The sequence below is a fragment of the Musca domestica genome, unplaced genomic scaffold (assembly GCF_030504385.1).
Source record: "Musca domestica strain aabys unplaced genomic scaffold, Musca_domestica.polishedcontigs.V.1.1 44, whole genome shotgun sequence".
NCBI lineage: Eukaryota > Metazoa > Arthropoda > Insecta > Diptera > Muscidae > Musca > Musca domestica.
Genome location: NW_026712334.1, coordinates 2,954,052 through 2,968,118, shown reverse-complemented (window position 1 = coordinate 2,968,118; position 14,067 = coordinate 2,954,052). Strand labels below are relative to the sequence as shown.

The 14,067-nt window shown below is 36.3% G+C and overlaps 1 protein-coding gene across 2 annotated transcripts in view; it reads right to left on the bottom strand.

Annotated features, from left to right (window-relative positions):
• Window positions 1–10,411, bottom strand: part of LOC101897450 (A disintegrin and metalloproteinase with thrombospondin motifs 6) — an 83,279-nt gene extending 72,868 nt beyond the window's left edge. The window contains exon 1 of one of the 2 annotated variants that reach the window (XM_059127334.1): window positions 9,512–10,411. The gene's annotated coding sequence lies outside the window, so the exon portion shown is untranslated. The remainder of the gene's footprint in view (window positions 1–9,511) is intronic. The other variant, XM_059127333.1, reaches the window with a different exon arrangement.
• Window positions 10,412–14,067: the final 3,656 nt, after the last annotated feature.

The window sequence follows — 14,067 nt, the reverse complement described above, 5'->3', positions numbered from 1 at the left end:
GCAGTTTTCTGTATCTCACCCTGTATGAAACTGAAATAGAACTATCATAAGCAAATAGTGGATCTACTTAAATGTATTTCAATAATCTTCTTTAAAAGTATGGACAAGATCTGCAGGTGTTCCACTGGATGATCTACAGATCTTTAATCTTTTAATTTGTTTTCATATATCAAACATAACCTAACTTTGTTTTAACATTAGCAACTTAAATGTATTTCAATAATCTTCACTATGAGCAATCCCTAGATTTGAATATCTCATCTGCCATTATTATTCGATACACATCTGACAAAATGTTTTATGATTCGAATAAATATGAGAAGAATACGATAGAAAACGAAAATCTTATGAATGAAATAGAATATTCAAACGGAATAAATAACGTCAAAATATCAATTACGAAAAACAAACACGAATAGATTTTGCGATAAAATTTATGACGATAAATGTTTTTGACGTTAATGTCAAACGCGAAAATATTAACAATGGGTGGGTGTGCGTTTGTGTAACTTAATTAATATGTGTGGTGATGTCCATTCAAGACGGTACCCTTTGAGAAGTGAGAGTAAAAATGACTGAAAATTTTCAAAAAAAAACGGATAAAGGTGTGTGGCCGGAAGATAGCTTGTGGTTTTATTAAAAAATTAAATGAAAGATATTTCCTTTGACATTTCCTTTCTTCATAAAAAATTTCATTTCACATTATCATTGAACAGGAGCCTTATCATAGAACGCAAACATTTTGGTCGCAGACCTTGGACATTCCAACAGGACTCAGCACCATCGCACTTAGAACGCGCCACTCAAGAATGGACTATTGTGTCTGGAGTATTTTGGAAAATGTCGAACACCTCAAGCAAGTGCTTCGCCGGGAATGTGCCAACATAACGCAGAGCAACATTTGGGCAGCGTGTGACGGGTTCATTGGCGGTTTGACTTTGTTTCAGTTTTTTTATCTCACCCTGTATATTTTATTGCATCTACGACGTATATTTCGAGTTGATGCAAACGGGGCGGATAAAGTTAATATACCTTCCATTTTATGGTGGAGGGTATACCAAGGAGTTTTTTTCAGTCCTAGAATTCTTCTAAAATTAAACAAGTAAAAAAGCAGTAAGTTCGGCCGGGCCGAACTTTGAATACCCTCCACCATTTGGAACGAATTAGAAAATTTTCAAAAAAATTAAATCCAATAAAAATTCTTTTTATATGGGGGGATATACGATATTGTGGACCTATAAAGACAAATCTATGTCTGCGTGTAAAGTACTCACAAGGAACTCCTTGTATGGATTTTCAGATAATTCCATTGGAAAAAGTGGCTAAAATCATCAAAATACCGAATATAGGGGAGTACCGTTATATGGGGGCTATACGATATTGTGGACCTATATAGACAATTCTTTTTGAGGAGATAAAATGCCCACAAGGAACTCCTTGTGTGGATTTTCAGACAATTCCGTTGAAAAATGTGGGTAAAATCATCAAAATACCGAATATCGGGGGTACCGTTACATGGGGGCTATACGATATTGTGGACCTATATAGATAATTCTCTGCCGAGGTATAAAGTACCCACAGGGAACTCCTTGTGTGGATTTTCAGACAATTCCGTTGAAAAATGTGGGTAAAATCATCAAAATACCGAATATCGAGGGTACCGTTACATGGGGGCTATACGATATTGTGGACCTATATAGATAATTCTCTGCCGAGGTATAAAGTACCCACAGGGAACTCCTTGTGTGGATTTTCAGACAATTCCGTTGAAAAATGTGGGTAAAATCATCAAAATACCGAATATCGGGGGGTACCGTTATATGGGGGATGTACGATATCGTGGACCTGTATAGAAAATTCTCTTTCAGGGGGTAAATTACCCACAAGGAACTACTTGTGTGGATTTTCAGACAATTCCATTGAAAAATGTGGCTAACATCATCAAAATACCGAATATCGGGGGTACCGTTATATGGGGGCTATACGATATCGTGGACCGATATAGCCCATCGTCGAACTTGACCTGCCTGCAGACAAAAGAGAGATCTGTGCAAAATTTTAGCTTCCTATCTTAATTCGTTTAGACTGTAGCGTGATTACAACAGACGGACAGACGGACGGACAGGGCTAAATCGTCTTAGAATTTTACGCTGATCAAGAATATATATACTTTGTTGGGTCTAAAATGATAATTTCGATGAGTTACAAACGGAATGACGAACTTAATATACCCTCCATACCTTTTTTGGTGGAGGGTATAAAAAGCTAATTCACTGAAGCCCCAAAAATGATTTTCGAATTTAATTTCCAGTTTTTAAATATGTATACACAATTTCACTTCACCCTGTAACATTTTGATTCAATGTAAAATTTGCACATAAACAACAAACAGCGGCCCACGTACAATATTTCATATAAATAAAAAAAGTTAAACAGTGAATGCACAAATGACATTTGCTGGCTGTTTGTCGCTTTGTACGCAGCTACAGCAGAGCCATTTAACGAAGATTTTTATGAATGAAATTCGGAAAAAATAGTAGTTTATTCATTCATTCATCTACACGGACATACACCCATCTTTATTCGTTTCGTTTCGTTCGTTCATTCATTCGTTCGTTCATTCATTGAGGTTTTAGCATATTTTGCATTTGCGTGAGTGTCGGTGCGTGTTACGAATAGCTACGTTGTTCATATTTACAAGTTTGTATCGTTTTTTTTTACGGGGCTTTTAAGATTTCTATAAAAAGTAATTTTACAGCGTTTGGTGTTAATTTTTTGAAATGACGGCGATGGAGTCGACAGCGGAGAGTAGAGCGACAGACAACACTTTAGTGGCAGGCAATACATGTGGGTTGTGATATGTGTTTGGATTTTGTAATAGAACGATATAAAAAGGTAGAGACCTGGAGGCAAAGAGGTGAAGAAAAAGAGACTTGTGATTTTTTTATAGCTCCGTTGGCGTTTTTTATAATTTCCGTAACAAATCGTCATTAGTTTATGTTGATGTGTTTTTGCTTGGTTTAGGTTTCTTTTTCTGTTCTTAATTTGTAATAAAAATTAGCAATTTTATGGAAGATTTAACACATAAAATGATAGGTGGTAAATTCAATTTTTGGTTTTTCGATTTCCGTTAAAAAATCGCAGTTCATAAAGTGTAATAGTAGCATGGGGGTCTGAAATTGTAAGAGACATTTTACAGCATTACAGGGTATTATATGCATAAAAGAAGCTTAACATAACTTCCATAAAAGAGAGCCGTATCTTTTACAAAGACATTTTTAAAGAATACCTTTTAGAGGTCTTATACAGACAAAAAAATATATTTTACAGTTATTCTATAGATAGACATTGTCTTTCAATATACAGGGTGAAATAAAAAAAAACTGCAAAAAAGTCAAACGCCATAGTTTTTTTAATGAAAGCAAAAAATGTCGGTAATAGCATAAAATTTTAGAATAAGTTTAGATTTGTTCGAAATGGTCACCTTTGGCACGAATTATTGCCTTAAAACGGCCAATGATATCTTCACACGCTGCCCGAATGTTGCACTGCGGTATTTTGGTCCATTCCCGGTGAAGCCCTAGCTTGAGGTGATCGAAACTTTGGTATTTTTCGGTGCCAACCTTGCATTCCAAAATACTCCAGACACAATAGTCCAACGGATTGATATCCGGAGATTTTGGTGGCCATTGTCCACTGTAAATGAAGCGAGGAACCTCATTTTGTAACCATTCTTGGGTGGCGCATGTTGAGTCCTGTTAATACATGCTCCAGAATACTTTCGCATTAATATTCGGCATTTATTCTGATGCCACGGTCGATTAATACGAGCTGAGATATACCATCGGCTGTTATGGCGGCCCACTTCACCATCGCCATGGGCGGCGCTTGAGTTCTGGTGATCAATCGAAGGTGCACATTTTTAGCTGACCTCCTTGGCAAGTAAACACAATCATTTTTTTGTTTACAAACTGCTGGACAACGAATGTTTTCTCATCGGAGAAAACCAAACTCGGCAGTTCACCTCTTTCGGCCAAGCGAAGCTACTTTAGCTCTTTTGAGTCTATTTTCTTTCTGTTGCGGTGTAAGTTCTTGCACTTTTCGGAATTTCAATGGCTTTACCCCGAGCTCATTTTTCAATATTTGCCGAATGAAATATTGCGATATATTCAGATCACGAGCCATTTTTCTGGCACTGCGACGCGGGCTTCGATCAAGTCGGTTCTTTACTCTTCGAACCATTTCTGCTGATGTTGCTGTTTTCTTCCGTCCACTTACTTGACGTCGGACTACGATACCAGTATCACGGTAACGATAGCCACTTGTGGTTTTCTAGTCAAACATAAAGAAATCACACTACCACGCTTGAATTCCATCACGAACAGCTTTTTTCTAGAAAATTCTCACCAAAATGCTTTTGTACGCTTGTAAACAATACAATAAACTGTCACTGGAATAATTTTAACAGCTGTCGGACGATTGGCTTAAAAACGACAGCAGTCTGAAGTTGGTTGAATTTTTTGCATCTCATCCTGTATTCAATATGTAAAATGGAAATATATCATAATTTTTCTTTTTTTAATAGTGGCCGAAAAATGGCTCGTGAGCTGAACATATCACAATATTCCATTCGGCAAATATGGAAAAATGAGCTCGGGGTAAAGCCATTGATAGTCAAAAGCCAAAAGTGCAATAACTTACACCGCAACAGAAAGAAAATAGACTCAAAAGAGCTAAAGTAGCTTCGCTTGGCCGAAAGAGGTGAACTGCCGAGTTTGGTTTTCTCCGATGAGAAAACATTCGTTGTCCAGCAGTTCGTAAACAAACAAAATGATCGTGTTTACTTGCCAAAGAGGTCAGCTGAAAATGTGCACCTTCGGTTGGCCACCGGACCTCTAGCACCGGCCATGGTGATGGTATGGGCCGCCATAACAACCGGAAGACGCTCTCGGCTCGTATTAATAAACTGTGGCATCATAATAAATGCCGAATATTATCGCGAAAATATTCTGGAGGGTGTATTAAAGGCTTGGGAACGCAAACATTTTGGCCGCAGACCTTTGACATTAAAACAGGACTCAGCACCATCGCACTCAGCACGCACCACCCAAAAATTGATGATGTTCCTCGCTTCATTTCCAGGACACAGTGGCCAACAAAATCTCCGGATACCAATCCGCTGGACAATTATGTCTGGAGTATTTTGGAAGCAAGGTTGGCACTTAAAAATACCAAAGTGTCGATCACCTCAAGCAAGCGCTTCGCCGGGAATGAGCCAAAATACCGCAGAGCAACATTCGGGCAGCATGTGACGGTTTCATTGGCTGTTTGAAGGCTATAATTCGTGCCAAAGGTGACAAATTCGAAGAAATCTGTAAGTATTCTAAAATAGCCGACATTTTTTGCTTTCATTCAATAACATTTTAAAAAAATTTTAGAATTATGGCGTTTGACTTTGTTTCAGTTTTTTTTTTTATCTCACCCTTTATACACATTTGTTTTATTCGGAGACTCAATTAAAATTCGATTTAGAACAATTCTTCCTTTGACATTTTCCCCAAAGAATGAAGTATAATGATTTGAAATGGATTGAAAACGTGTTATAGTTATAAACAAGTAAAAAAGCAGATTAGTTCAGGTCGAACTTTTAATGCCCTCCATCCATTGTGAAGGAATTTGAAAATAACGCTCAAATGAACCCTGCATAAGTAATTGTTTGTCATAAGCTGTAATACCGATTTCGAACTTCAAATACGAAATTTGGCTAAATAATGCCACAAATATCATCAAAATACCGAATAAAGGGAGGTACCGTTAAATAAGGGCTATATGAATACGTGGACCTGCATAGACAATTTTCCGTCATAGTTTGTAGTACCCATTGCGAACTTCAAATACGAAATTTGAAACAATTTCGGTGAATAATGTCGTTAAACCTAATTTTGGGAAGTACCGTTATATAGAGCCTATGCGAAGACGTGGGCGTGGTACAGTTGAAATTGGGCCATACGATATCGTGGACCTATATAGACATTTCTCTTCCAGGAGGTTAAGGGTTTAGGAAGAACTTCTGGTATGGATTTTTAGACAATTCCATTGAAAAATGTAGCTAAAATCATTAAAATACCGCATATAGAAAGGTACCGTTTTATGGAGGATATACGATATTGAGGACCTATGTAAACAATACCCCTTCAGGGGGGTGACGTACTCAGAAGGAACTCCTTTTGTGGATAAAGTAGGCTACTACCATCAAAATACCGAATATCGGGGTTACCGTTATGTTAGTCTTACCGTTATATTAGTCTTATCAGACAAAAGACTGATCTGTGCAAAATGTTAGCTTCCTATATTCATTCGTTTTGATTAAAACGGACGGACGGACGGACATAGCTAAATCGAAGGTGGGGAATATTCACAAATGAGTAGACAACAGATTTTATTATCATCCAAGTTTGAATTATATCGGTTACTTCCTTCGTTCAATATAAATCAAAAAATATTTCATGTTTATATTTTTACAATAGTTACTATTCAAAACTACGATAATTTTTACGGGAGATAAAAGGAAGAGCAGACCTATATTGCCCATTTTTGCACACCTTCTCTCTTCGCCGTTTGCCTATTTTCTCCCTAAAATATTTTTAGAATAAACAGCTTCATACACACACACACACACAAGTGAGATGTATTCATGTCTATTTGCACTAGCTATGAATTAAAAGAATAAATATTTATATGAATTTCATTAATGAAATATTACTTATGGCGCCACATGTGTATGTAGAATGATGATGATGTACATATGTATGTAGAACAACAACAAGAGAAAAAAAATAATGAAAACAACCAAAGAATAAACGAAAAATATGATCGATATCTGACTTTGCCAGCTGACTTTGTCTGGCTGAGTGGCTAGTCAGTCGGTGCGGCTACCTGTGATATCAGATGGAAAACAAACAGTTTTTTATTTTATTTTTCATCCTCTGCTGCCACGCTGCCATTCAATATTTGCAGTAATTGTTATTATCATTATTATTTTCATATATAAACCGCAATATTCTCAAATATGGCAAAATCAATGAAATAAAAAAAAGTATAACGACGATTCATTAAATGCAATATTAGACATTTGTTCACACCAAAAACAAATCGCTATACATAGGTATAGAAAAAAGTAAGTACATTTTTTTAATTAATTTAATTTAAATAATTTTGTTATTATAAAGAAATTGGTACTATAAAACTAAGAAAAAAGTACTCACTATAGAAGAATCTCATTGGCTAGGTTCTGATTTCTCAGCCACTGTTAGATATTTTTGTCCAAGTGAAAATATGCGTAAAAATTGGCGCCAATATTGTTTTACATGTGATACGGAAATGATTATCCCATACGTCCTTTACCGGTCTAGTTCTTATATCTACTTCTCTGGGTTGATTTTTCCAAGTCTACACACAACCAGTCTAAGTCTGACATCGCACACAACCAGTCTGACCTAAAGCCGAATGAATGCATAATCGATTTTTCAAACTCCTAAGCAATATATATATATATATATATATATATATATATATATATATATATATATATATATATATATATATATATATTCTTAATCAGCGTAAAATTCAAAGTCGATTTAGATATGCCCGTCTGTCTGTCTGTTGTAATCAAGCTTCCAAACGAATTGACATAGAAATCAAAATTTCGCGCACATGTGTATTTTGTCAGTGGGTTATCCCCCTAATATATCTGTACCTCCCGATATTCGGTGTTCGTACGATATAGATAACATTTTCCGACACAATTGTTAAAAATTCGATACTTTCTCTCATGTGTCAGAACATTTCCTATAATGGTCCTCGTTTTCCCTTGGCCCCTCAAGTTTTTTGGTGAGAATTTTCCAGAAAAAAAAAGATATTCGTGATGGAATTCAAGCGTGATAGTGTGATTTCTTTATATTTGACTGGAAAACTACAAGTGGCTATCGTTAGAGCACTCCAGCATTTAAATGTGAATAAATCTTTTGTGTCTCGTACCATTTCTCGTTACCGTGATACTTGTAGAGTAGCCCGACGTCAAGGAAGTGGACGGAAGAAAACAGCCACATCGGCAGAAACGGTTCGAAAAATAAAGAAGCAACTTGATCGAAATCCGCGTCGCAGTGGCCGAAAAATGGCTCGTGAGCTGAACATATCGCAATATTTCATTCGGCAAAAATGGAATGAATTCCAAAAAGTGCAAGAACTTACACCGCAGAAAGAAAATAGACTCAAAAGAGCTAAAGAGTTGCTTCTCTTGGCCAAAAGTGGTGAACTGCCGAATTTGGTTTTCTCCGATGAGAAACCATTCGTTGTCCAGCAGTTTGTAAACAAACAAAATGATCATGTTTGCTTGCCAAAAAGCTCAGGTGAAAATGTGCACCTTCGGTTGGCCACCAGAATTCTAGCGCCGGAAATGGTGATGGCGTGGGCCGCCATAACAGCCGATGGTCGCTCTCCGCTCGTATCAGAATAAAGCTGGCATCAGAATAAAGCTGAAAATTATCGCGAAAATATTCTGGAGAGTGTATTAAAGCCTTGGGCACGCAAACATTTTGGCCGCAGACCTTCGACATTCCAACAGGACTCAGCACTATCGCACTCGGCGCGTGCCCAAGAACGGTTACAAAATGAGGTTCCTCCGGATACCAATCCGTTGGACTATTGTGTCTGGAGTATTTTTGAAAGCAAGGTTGACACTAAAAAATACCAAAGTGTCGATCACCTCAAGCAAGGGTTTCGCCGGGAATGGGCTGCAGAGCAACATTCGGCCAGAGTGTGATGGTTTCATTGGCCCTTTGAAAGCCATAATTCGGGCCAAAGGCGACCAATTCGAACAAATGTAAACTTATTGTAAAATTTGATGCTATTTCCGAAATTTTTGCTTTCATTCAAAAAAATTTAAAAAAATGTAAAAATTTTGGCGTTTGACTTTATTGCAGTTTTTTTCTCACCCAGTATATAGACATAAATGCACTAAAAAATCTGATTGGATCGCTTTATCGGTAAATGTATCATTTTAATTTTCTCGATCTATATTGTTAATGTGATCTATAACATTATGTTACAACACGTTTTTACAGTGCAAAAGAAAACCGAGAATTTCAAACCATAAACAATATTAAGTTTTTTTGCCACAAAACACATGTTGTACGTATATCATCTCTATGGGAAACATTTTCATTTCTAATTTAGAAAGTTGGAATTTTGATAATAAAAATATATCTTAACTGATAATATCTTAATATAAATTATAATTTTTTAAATTTTAATATAATAAAATACTATTCCGCCAGATTGACATGTTTATCAATTTTAATCTAGATCAATAATTGATATTTTACATTTTCCACAAACTTAAAATCAAAATGTTTCTCTTGAATTCTCAGGCCAACAAACGACGATGAAAAAATGAACACAAATAGATACATATTTGTACATACAAAAATAAGATAATTATTTTACACACCAGCTTTTCACAGTTGAAGTAACAATTGAAACACAAAAAAAAAACACTCAAAATTGTATCTTGATTTAGTTTATTTTATTGCTTTTCACGGTTTAGTGAATCATTTTGTCTTATAATTGCAAAAAAACGCGAACAGCCGACGGGGATAATTGCAGCGGCGCGACAAATCACAAAAAAAGCGGCGCAGAACACAACGTTTTGTTTAAGATTTTTCTTAATTTGTTATTTTTAAACTTCTATTAAAATACTTTCATAAATTCTTCAAAATTTCACAGAGATATTTTTTTCTTGCAAGACATTTTTAGATATTCACGTGGTCCACCAAACACAATACAATGTCGCCGACACATCGTTGTTGTCGCACATTTTTCAGAATTAAAAAAAAAAAAACGAAAATAAAAATAAACAACAAAATCACAAAAACGAAACAAACAAAAATAAATCACTTTTCCTCCTCGAAAACGTTTTTGTACACAAAATGTTTTATTTTTTCCTATTTTATTTTTCGTTTTCAATTGGCCAAATGAAGCCTTAACTCTGCTGCTCCACTATTCGCATGCAGTTCCGATTAAAGTGCGCGCCCGTGTTCGCTCGTCGTTCGTTCTTATCCATTGGATACACAAACTCAAACTGAGAAAATATCGTAAATAACTGGAGAATTTAAAAGAGTCCATCATCACCGGCGCAGCGCCATCATCATGGATCAATCTCTGCTCTACAAAATTGTTTTGAGTTGTGTCGTTTTTGTCGTCGTCGTCGTCCTCATCGTTGGCGTATTGTGAGCAAACACCTCTTCGTTCGTGTGCTTGGATAGTTTGTTTTGATTTGGGGGTTTTGTCTTTTCGTTTTTTTTCTTTGTTGGGGCTTCCCTTTACTGCCGGTTGTTGGCTGTGGCGTAAAACAATCTCAATGATCTCGGCTAACCGGCGAACGTTCGACAACAACATTGTTTGGATCACAACACGAGCGAAAAAGCACGATGTTTTTTTTTTTTTTGTTTTTATTTGGGGGTTGCTGTGTTGCCACTTGTTTTTGAACTAAATTGGTAGGTGTAGAAAAAATATCTTTCAGGTACAAATGCACTGAATGACAGTTCAATTAAGAGACGATGTGAAAATGTGTATTCATATTTTTTCATCAACATCCACAAACAATTCATGTGATAACTTAAGAAGTAACAATAATTCTTGAATCTCTTTAGCATTATTTTCGTTTTCTAAGTTTATTTATCAAATACATGTGAGTGGCTCAGCAATAGGTATGTCTGGTTACTTTTCCTGCAGGAATTGTCCAACAACATCTTTCTGAGAGAGTAAGGTACTTTTATTCTCTTTTGCAAGGAAATTGAGAAAAGTAAACAGACGGTATTCCTGCAGAAGCTTGCAACTAATCAGCTGATTTGTCAAAACAAACCAATTTGTCCCCCATTAAAAGAATTAAACGAAAGGAACCATCACCAATTTCACAAGTTTTATAAATAAAAAGGAAATTGACAATAAAATAAAAATATGAGCAATAAAAGGAAGCTAGATTTGATGTATTCCGCGGAATTCTTTAAACCTGTTGCTAATGGCATTTGTCTAAAAATGTTGGAAATAGTCTTTTATTTTCTTATTACATATTAATATTTATGTTTTTACATCTTGTAAAGTTGTTCTCCAAAAAACAATTAGTCTTGCTAATTCCAAAACAATATTTTCAAATTAAAATCACAAAAAGAAATAAATAAACAATAGAAAACATCTGATTGAATGTCGATCAATGAGAAGAAGAAGAGCTGCAAGAAGAAATTTGTCCAGCAAGAATTTGCAAACTCTCACTGAAAGAACTGTCAAAATTTCTCTCTCCAACAGCTCTCTTTTGCAGAACTTTTGGGTTAACAGACGACTTCCAGTAACAATTTGTAACAATTGTTACAAATTTTAGGGTAACCAGACACACCTAATGCCAGCATAAATCTCTCTGCAAGAATGTTTCTATATACAGGGAGAGATAAAAAAAAACTGCAACAAAATCAAAAGCCATAATTTTTACATATTTTTTTTTTAAATTTTATTGATTGAAAGCAAAAAATATCGGAAATAGCATCAAATTTTAGAATAAGTTTAAATTTGTTCGAATTTTCCACCTTGGCACGAATTATGGCCTTCAAACGGCCAATGAAACCGCGTGTGAAGCCACACGCTGCCCGAATGTTGCTCTGCATTATTTTTGCCCATTCCCGGCAAAGCGCTTGCTTGAGGTGATCGACACTTTGGTATTTTTTAGTGCCACACTTGCTTTTCAAAATACTCCAGACACAATAGTCCAACGGATTTGTATCTGGAGATTTTGGTGGCCATTGTGCGCCGGGAATGAAGCGAGGAATCTCATTTAGTAACCATTCTTGGGTGGGGCGTGCTGAGTCCCCTTCCATCACCACCATCACCAAAGGTGCACATTTTCAGCTGACCTCTTTGGCAAGTAAACACGATCATTTTATACACCACTTTCGAATCAACTCTTTAGCTCTTTTGAGTCTATTTGCTTTCTGTTGCGGTGTAAGGTTTTGCACTTTTTGGAGTTTCAATGGCTTATCCCGAGTACATTTTTCAATATTTGCCGAATGGAATATTGCGATATGTTCATCTTACGAGTCGTTTTTCGGCCGCTGCGACGCGGGTTTCGATCAAGTCGCTTCTTTATTTTTCGAACCATTTCTGCTAATGTTGCTGTTTTCCTCCGTCCACTTCCTTGATGTCAAGCTTCGCTACGAGCGATGGTACGAGACACAAAAGATTTATTCACATTTAAATGCTGGAGTGCTCTAACTACAAGCCAATTGTGGTTTTCCAGCCAAATATAAAGAAATCACACTATCACACTAGAATTTCATCACGAACAACTTTTTTTCTGGAAAATTCTAACCTAAATGCTTTTGTACGCTTGTAAACAATATAATGAGCTGTCACTGGAATAATTTTAACAGCTGTTGGGCGAATGGCATAGAAATGACAGCAGTCTGAAGTTGGTTGCAGTTTTTTCATTTCATCCTGTTGCTATATTTATGATAGAGAGTAACTCAATTTATGTCATTGGGACAATATTTAAATAGGATATATCACATCGACGATTTATTTGAAGCTTTTTCAGGTTCTCCCATAATAAGCGACCTTCTGAAAAACTTCTATCTGGAGACGATCTAATGAATAAACTTTATATTGGGAAGGCCTAGACGTTTTCTTATCTCCCAAAATATATTCTAGAAATCTACTGGCAACACCAATGCACTAATTGTGCTTCTCTGTCTCTCTTTATCAATGGAAAGTTGTTGCCGCATTGACATTTGTTGCTCGTTTCAATGCAGTTTTTGCACATGGTTGCAACTCAACTCCCAATGTTTGCAAAACAATGTTGGCCAGACGACAATGTTGAGTAGAGAGAAAATCAAATTTGCGCTTCTCAATATCTTATACATATTTTTTTACAACAGCATTCATTCATAATTCATTCCAAAAGTCTAGTTTGTCACTCCATTCCAGCCATTGGCTTACTCATTTGAGTGTACATTTTATAAAGCAGTTTACTCTTTTTTGAGAGCGAAAGAATAAGACCAGATATGTGAGCATTAAATGAGAGTAGGAGACGGATAATTGTTGAGACGTTACTTTTACTGGACGTTTCTGCAGCGTCGATTGGCGGCTGTTGTTGTTTTTATCAAATAATTAATGTCAATTTAGACTTCAGTCTGACACTGGCGCTAACTTTTGTGTTTTGTGTACATGGCGCGTTGTCATCGGCGTGTCGTTTTTTATTTTTTTCTCTTGTTGTGAACATGGTGTTCGTGTTCGTGGTGGTGTAGACGCCGTCAACGTTTTTTTGTTTTGTTGTTATTTTTATCTGTTCAACAACTTTGTAGCGCCACTAAGATTGTCGCATGTTATTATTATTAGCGTTGCGCTAACGTCGTAAGTGATTGAAGGGACATGTAGTGTATGTTCGTCAGCTTGATTGATATTACTATGACTTCGAAGGCTCTGTCTAGGAACAAACGAATAGGTACAATTGAAGAAATAGTAACCTCGACATTGTGTATGGACCAAATGGACATTAGGTTGGGCATAGATGGGGGAGAGATTTAATATAGGTGTCAGGAAAAGAATTTAAGTGTTTTTTTTTTAATGAGAAAATTGATGTTTTATCAACAGATATATCACTTCCAAAGGGTACGAAAATAAATGGCTAACATCAATATGTGCCTATAATGTGGACGATCCTAGGTTGTGCCGAATCAAACTACTAGTACACAGAAATTATTCTGCGAATAGAACGATCTAAATTCCATCCACCTCGTTCGTTCATATGGCGGATCTGTTTTTATCCCGTTCATATTGTTCCATTGGTTCAACGATTAACTTCAGTTCCCTTGACGTACTTTTCAAGACACAGTTTGGTGCGATTTAAAGGTTCGTGGCATCAGTGGGCAGTACTTCTTCAAGGAAGCTGCGAATTATAATGTATATCTGAATGGGTAGCCCTGCCGTGAGATGATATCCAACTTTTTGCTGCCTAAAATG